Source organism: Theropithecus gelada, chromosome 19 (assembly GCF_003255815.1).
Source record: "Theropithecus gelada isolate Dixy chromosome 19, Tgel_1.0, whole genome shotgun sequence".
In the NCBI taxonomy this organism is placed as follows: Eukaryota; Metazoa; Chordata; class Mammalia; order Primates; family Cercopithecidae; genus Theropithecus; species Theropithecus gelada.
Window position 1 is genome coordinate 26,673,958 of NC_037687.1, and position 7,418 is coordinate 26,681,375.

The 7,418-nt window shown below is 49.6% G+C and overlaps 2 protein-coding genes across 5 annotated transcripts in view; one reads left to right on the forward strand and one right to left on the reverse strand.

Annotated features, from left to right (window-relative positions):
- NOSIP (nitric oxide synthase interacting protein) overlaps positions 1-5,589 on the reverse strand; it is a 26,832-nt gene extending 21,243 nt beyond the window's left edge. For both annotated transcript variants that reach the window (XM_025367111.1, XM_025367110.1), the window contains exon 1: positions 5,538-5,589. The gene's annotated coding sequence lies outside the window, so the exon portion shown is untranslated. The remainder of the gene's footprint in view (positions 1-5,537) is intronic.
- A 762-nt stretch (positions 5,590-6,351) lies between these two features.
- The window catches only part of PRRG2 (proline rich and Gla domain 2), a 10,210-nt gene continuing 9,143 nt past the window's right edge, over positions 6,352-7,418 (forward strand). The window contains exon 1 of one of the 3 annotated variants that reach the window (XM_025367940.1): positions 6,352-6,496. The gene's annotated coding sequence lies outside the window, so the exon portion shown is untranslated. The remainder of the gene's footprint in view (positions 6,497-7,418) is intronic. The other 2 variants (XM_025367941.1, XM_025367939.1) reach the window with 2 other exon arrangements.

Here is a 7,418-nt window from a genome sequence, read left to right on the forward strand (position 1 = left end):
AAAAAAAAAAACTAGCCGGGCGTGGTGGCGGGCGCCTGTAGTCCCAGCTACTCGGAGGCTGAGGCAGGAGAATGGCGTGAACCTGGGAGGCGGAGCTTGCAGTGAGCCGAGATCGTGCCACTGCACTCCAGCCTGGGTGACACAGCGCGAGACTCCGTCTCAAAAAAAAAAAAAAAAAAAAAAATTAAAAACCATTTTTAGTTTGCAGGCTGAACAAAAACAGGTAGCAGTTACAAAAGTCAGATATCTGCTGGCTGTTGTGGCTTGCAACTGGATAGAGCGCTTTGGGAGGCCAAGGCAGGAGGATCACTTGAACTCACGAGTTCAAGACCAGCCTGAGCAACAAGGCAAAACCCTGTCTCTACCAAAAAAAAGCAGTAGCAACAGGAGTTTTGAGACTAGACTTGAACTTGCTATGGGGAACACAGCAAGACTCCATCTCTACAAAACAAAATGTAAAAAATTAGCTGGGCATAGTGGCATGCACCTGTGGTCCCAGCTACTTGGGAGGCCGAGGCAGGAGGATCCCTTGATCCCAGGAGGTTGAGGCTGCAGTGAGTTATGATCGTGCCACTGCACCGCTGCACTCCAGCCTGAGTGACAGAGTGAGATTTGTCTCTGGGGGGGGGAAAAAAAAAAAAAGGCCGGGCAAGTTGGCTCACACCTGTAATCCCAGCACTTTGCGAGGCCCAGGCGGGGCAGATCATCTGAGGTTGGGAGTTCGAGACCAGCCTGACCAACATGGAGAAACCCCATCTCTACTAAAAATACAAAATTAGCCGGGCGTGGTGGCACATGCCTGTAATCCCAGCTACTCAGGAGGCTGAAACAGGAGAATCCCTTGAACTCGGGAGGCGGAGGTTGTGATGAGCTGAGATCACACCATCGCACTCCAGCCTGGGCAACAAGAGCAAAACTCCATCTCAAAAAAAAAAAAAAAAAAAAAAATCAGGATATCTGATAAGGGAATTGCAGTGAGAATATATTAAAAACTAAAAACTTACAACTCAATAGTGAAAGGACACCTAACACAATTTAAAAATGGGTGAAGGATTAGAATAGACAGTTCTCCAAAGATCTAGAAATGGCCAATAAGCATGTTAAAAGACACCAGTTCACACCCAGTAGAATGACTATAATCAAAAAGACAGATAATAATAAGTGCTGATGTGGATATGGAGAAACTGGAACACTTATATACTGGTGGCAGACGTGTAAAATGGTATAGCCATTTTGGAAAAGTCACAGTTTCTCAAAAGGCTAAATAGTCACCTTTTGACCCACCAATTCCACTGGTAATAGAAATAAAAACATACATCCACACAGGCCGGGCGCGGTGGCTCACGCCTGTAATCCCAGCACTTTGGGAGGTCAAAGCGGGTGGATCATGAGGTCAAGAGATCAAGACCGGCCGGGCGCGGTGGCTCAAGCCTGTAATCCCAGCACTTTGGGAGGCCGAGATGGGCGGATCACGAGGTCAGGAGATCGAGACCATCCTGGCTAACACGGTGAAACCCCGTCTCTACTAAGAAATACAAAAAATAGCCGGGTGAGGTGGCGGGCACCTGTAGTCCCAGCTACTCGGGAGGCTGAGGCCGGAGAATGGCGTGAACCCGGGAGGCGGAGCTTGCAGTGAGCTGAGATCCGGCCACTGCACTCCAGCCTGGGCGACAGAGCGAGACTCCGTCTCAAAAAAAAAAAAAAAAAAAAAGAGATCAAGACCATACTGGATGGTGAAATCCCACCTCTACTAAAAATACAAAAATTAGCCGGGCGTGGTGGTGTGCACCTGTAGTCCCAGCTAGTTGGGAGGCTGAGGCAGGAGAGTCGCTTAAACCTGGGAGGCGGAGATTGCAGTGAGCCAAGATCCCGCCACTGCACTCCAGCCTGGGCAACAGAGCAACACTCAGTCTCAAAAAAGCAAACAAACAAACAAACATACATACATCCACACAAAAACTTGTGTACAAATGTTGCTAGCAGTATTATTTATAAAAGCTAAAAAGTGGAGGGCCGGGCGCAGTGGCTCACGCCTGCAATCCCAGCACTTTGGAAGGCCAAGGCAGGTGGATCACCTGAGGTCAGACGTTTAAGACCAGGCTGGTCAACATGATAAACCCCGTCTCTACTAAATATACAAAAATTAACCAGGCGTGCTGGTGGGCGCCTGTAATCCCAGCTACTTGGGAGGCTGAGGCAGGACAGTCACTTGAACTGGGGAGACGGAGGTTGCAGTGAGCCGAGATTGCACCATTGCGCTCCAGCCTGGGCTACAAGAGCAAAATTTCGTTTTAAAAAAAGTGGAAACAACACAAATGCTCATCAACCGAACAACAGATAAGAAAATAAGTATATCGGCCAGGCGCGGTGGCTCATGCCTGTAATCCCAGCACTTTGGGAGGCCCAGGCAGGTAGATCGCGACTTCAGGAGATCGAGACCATCTTGGCTAACACAGTGAAACCCCGTCTCTACTAAAAATACAAAACATTAGCCGGGCATGGCGGCGGGCGCCTGTAGTCCCAGCTACTCAGGAGGCTGAGGCAGGAGAATGGCGTGAACTCGGGAGGCGGAGCTTGCAGTGAGCTGAGATCTTGCCACTACACTCCAGCCTGGGGGACAGAGCGCGAGATTCCGTCTCAAAAAAAAAAAAAAAAACACACACATGCTAAGTGAAAGAAGGCAGGCAGTCACAATAATATTTTATGGTTTCATTTGTGTGAAATACCCCGATTAGGCAAATCCATAGATATAGCAGATTAGTGGCTGCCAAAGGCTGGGGGTGGGAAGGACTGGGAGGAAACAGGGAAGGACTGCTAATGAGTACCATGGTTTCTTTTTGGGAGATGAAATGTTCTTATAGTGTTGATAGTTGCACAACTCTGTCAATGTACTAAACACCACTGAATTGTATACTTTCAATGGGTGAATTATATGTTAGGTAAATTATATCCCACTAGTGCTTTTTTTTTTTTTTTTTTAGAGGGAGTTATGTTCTTTTGCCCAGGCTGGAGTGAAGTGGCATGATCTCGGCTCACTGCAACCTCTGTCCCCTGGGTTCAAGTGATTCTCCTGCCTCAGCCTCCTGAATAGCTGGGATTATATGCACCAGTCACCACGACCGGCCAATGTTTGTATTTTTAGTAGAGATGGGGTTTCACCATGTTGGCCAGGCTGGTCTTGAACTCCTGACCTCAGGTGATCCACCTGCCTCCACCTCCCAAAGTGCCAGGATTACAGGCATGAGCCACTGCGCCTGGCCAATGCTGATTTTTAAAACAGGTAGCTGGCAGGATTTGGGTTTGGTCTGTAGAATGTAATTAGCTGATCCCTGGCATGAAGAAACAAGTAAAATGAGGCCAGGCTCAACGGCTCCCACTTGCAATCTTAGCATAGCACTTTGGGAGGCCAAGGCAGGAGGATTGCTTAAGCCCAGGAGTTTGCGACCAGCCTGGGCAACACAGCGAGATCTTGTATTTTTTTTTTTGGATACAGAGTCTCGCCCTGTCGCCCAGGCTGGAGTGCAGTGGCACGATCTCCGCTCACTGCAACCTCCGCCTCCTGGGTTCACGCCATTCTCCTGCTTCAGCCTTCCGAGTAGCTGGGACTACAGGAGCCCGCCATCACGCCCGGCTAATTTTTTGTATTTTTAGTAGAGACGGGGTTTCACCATGTTAGCAAGGATGGTCTCGATCTCCTGACCTCGTGATCCGCCCGCCTGGGCCTCCCAAAGTACTCGGATTACAGACGTGAGCCACCGCGCCCAGCTGGAACAGTTCTAAATTAAGAGAGATGTAAAAGACAATAGCAAAAAAAAACTATATCCTGATTGCAACAAACCCACAGTTACACTGGACTTGACTCTGCACCACGTAATGGATAGTAGTCTAGAATTACAGTTGTTCTTGTAAAGTGTGATAATGGTATTGTGGTCATATTAGCAATGTTTCTGGTTTTCACACGCGCACCCTGTTAAATAAAATTTATAGAAGGTCATTGGTTAGGACTGAGCTCCTGCACTAGGTTCAACGAACCAAACCAAAATGGAGTCACTCATGCTAAAGTTCCATGCTTCCAAGCCAAAACTAAGTTGATACCCGATCTTCTGAGACATCGGGAGAGAAATAGTAGCCAAATCCCCAAACAGCCCAGTTTTAGCCCACCTGATAAAGGAAGTCCCCTCTACTTTAACCTTTAACTTAGAAATTTAATCAAGTTAATCAATTTAACCAACTAGCTTTTTGTTTTCAGTTTCTGACTTTCTCAGCCCTTTGTCTCTGAAAACAACCTCCTCCTCTGCTCAGCTCATCGGAACACTCATGCTATTTTTCATAATTAGATGTTGTTCGATTGTAGATCCACAAATAAATGCCAATTAAGATCTTCTCACTACATGTGTTGTAATTTTGTCTTTTGACAATCCTTAAGTGTCGTGATGCCAAGGATTTGTTTTAATCTCTTTATGGTTAAAAAAAACACAGCAAGTATGGCAAAAATAATAATTGGTAGATTTGGGTGACAGAAATTCCTGTATTCTTCTCTCAGTTTTATGTAAGTTTGAACATTTTCATAAGAAAACATTAACATCGGCCGGGCGCGGTGGCTCAAGCCTGTAATCCCAGCACTTTGGGAGGCCGAGGCGGGTAGATCACGAGGTCAGGAGATCGAGACCATCCTTGCTAACATGGTGAAACCCCGTCTCTACTAAAAATACAAAAAACTAGCCGGGCGTGGTGGCGGACGCCTGTAGTCTCAGCTACTTGGGAGGCTGAGGCGGGAGAAGGGCGTGAACCCGGGAGGCGGAGCTTGCAGTGAGCCGAGATCACGCCACTGCACTCCAGCCTGGGAGACACAGCGAGACTCCGTCTCAAAAAAAAAAAAAAAAGAAAACATTAACATCAAACTGTGTCAAGGACCCTTCAAGCCCCAAGTTCACAGAATTAGCAGCACAATCAGAATGCGAATCCACGACTGCCTGACCCCGAAGCTCCACACAGGAAAAGGTGAATCCCTGCACCAACCCCGAGAGGGAAGGGGCTATCAGAAACGTGAAGAGAAGGTGGCGATGGACGACTGCACAATCTGGTATCGCCCGCCGTCCCACCACAGTCTGAGAAACTGAGGCCAGGAAAGGAGTTCTCTTTCCTCAACTCCCACTGCTTAGACCGCCAGCAATCCCAGTCCACTCCTTCCCTTGGGACCACCAGCAAATCGCCATCATCTACAGCGGAACTGTAACTCTCAGGAGAGCTGGCCGATGCTGGCTACCACTTCGCTGAATTTATTGTGAGAGAGAGTGAGAGTGAGTGAGTGAGAGTGAGAGACACAGAAGGAGAGAGAACTGCCCGATGGACGGTTGGCCACCTCCAGGAGAGTGTAGTTCAGCTTCAAACTTGGGGCGCCCGGACAGCTCTATTAATAATGATTGACAGGGAATCGGGAATCCAAAATCTTGCCCCAGTCTCCCTCAGGACCCCAGATCTCTAGCCCGCAGGAAAGCGATCCCAGCAACACCCTTCCTGCACCGCCTCGAACTTACCTCCCGAACGACTCCCGGTCCCTCGGTCGCTTCTTCAACTGTGCCCCGACACCGGAAAGGAGCACTGTTTTCCCCCTCCGCTCCGCCCACTTCCGCCCAGCAGAAGGCATCGGAAGTAGAGCTGCCCCTAGTTGCGGAAGTGTCTCGCCTGGCTTGCTCAAGTCCTCTCTTCTCTTTCTCCCTTCGGAAACGTGAGTGGCAAATAGAAGGTTCCGGATATTGAACCTGGTGGGAATATGCGGAACGCTTACTATGTACTAGGCATTTCCCAGGGAGATCGTTTTTTCCTGCTTGATTCCCAGGCTTTGAGTCCCTCCAAGCCCAAATTTAAGGACTAATCACTTCCCCTAGAGATCGGGAAGCCCACTTCCCCAAATATATCATCCACTCTTCTTGCTGCATCTTAAAACTCAATTGAGAAGAGACAGCTGCGCTCCCATTTTACAGACAGAGCCATTGGGAAATTGAAAGTCAAAGCCGTTCAAGTCGTCCTCAGGAAACAGGGATTTACTGCGGCACTGCCCAGCTGTCCCAGGGACTAAGGCATATCGTCCCCGCTAGTTTCTAGGTATCTAGGGACCCAGACATTAATTTTTCTAGCTCGGCCAGGCGAACTTCCAGGGGAGAGCCAGAGCGGGTAGGGGGCGAGAGGGAGGAGGAGGGTCGAATCCAATCCCCCAAGTGCCCCATGGTATTCGACACCTTGGCTTCCCCATGGATCTCCGGACTTTAAGTCCTTTATCCCAAGGTCCCTTTAAATACTTTGTCCCTTACCTGAGTCCCGCCCAGGGCAGGTAATGGCAAGTTCCGCCCCCCTGCCAGAAACCGGGATCAGGCTTGGTTACCGGGAGTGGGGCACCCCTCCTCCTTATCCCCTCCCCTCTTCCCTGTCCCCCTTCACAGCTGGCTAAGGAGGTCTCCATTAAAGAGTAAGGGGCAGTGCTCACATTTCTGGGCAGGTAAGTGAATGTCCCTGGAGGAAGAGCCTGGCTTGGGGACCCAGGCATCCTGGCTCCCCGCCCCTCCGAGACCCAGAAGTTTGGGGCTCCTAGGCCTAGGAGTCCAAGGCCCCTGCCCCCTAGGTCCCTAGACCCGATAATACAACTAATCACCTGCCTCTGCCGCTCTCGTAATCTTTGTTGTCTGTGGGTGGATGTGACAATGAGCACAGAGAGAGGCACAAGTGGAAATTACCAGGAAGGGAAGACTCCGGATCACCAGTGGACATGTTTATGAGCATCTGTGTCAGGTGCTGTAGACACAATGGGGAAAAAAGATAAGCTGCCTGCTCTCTTCTCTCTTCTCTGGCGGACACTGCCTTCACTGAAATCCTGGCTCTCACACTTGCACACTGTGTGACCTTTGGCAAGCTATTTTACCTCTCTGTGCCTCAGTTTCCTGTTCTCTATACTGGGGACAATAATAGGACTCCTGGTCGGGCGCAGTGGCTCACACCTGTAATCCCAGCACTTTGGGAGGCTGAAGCAGGTGGATCACTTGAGGTCAGGAGTTTGAGACCAGACTGGCCAACATGGTGAAACCCTGTCTGTACTAAAAATGTAAAAATTAGCCGGGCATGGGCCGGGCGCGGTGGCTCACGCCTATAATCCCAGCACTTTGGGAGGCTGAGGCGGGCAGATCACGAGGTCAGGAGATCGAGACCATCCTGGCTAACACGGTGAAACCCCATCTCTGCTAAAAATACAAAAAATCAGCCGGGCATAGTGGCGGGTGCCTGTAGTCCCAGCTACTCGGGAGGCTGAGGCAGGAGAATGGTGTGAACCTGGGAGGTGGAGTTTGCAGTGAGCTGAGATCCTGCCACTGCACTCCAGACTGGGCGACAGAGTGAGACTCTGTCTCAAAAAAAAAAAAAAAAAAAAA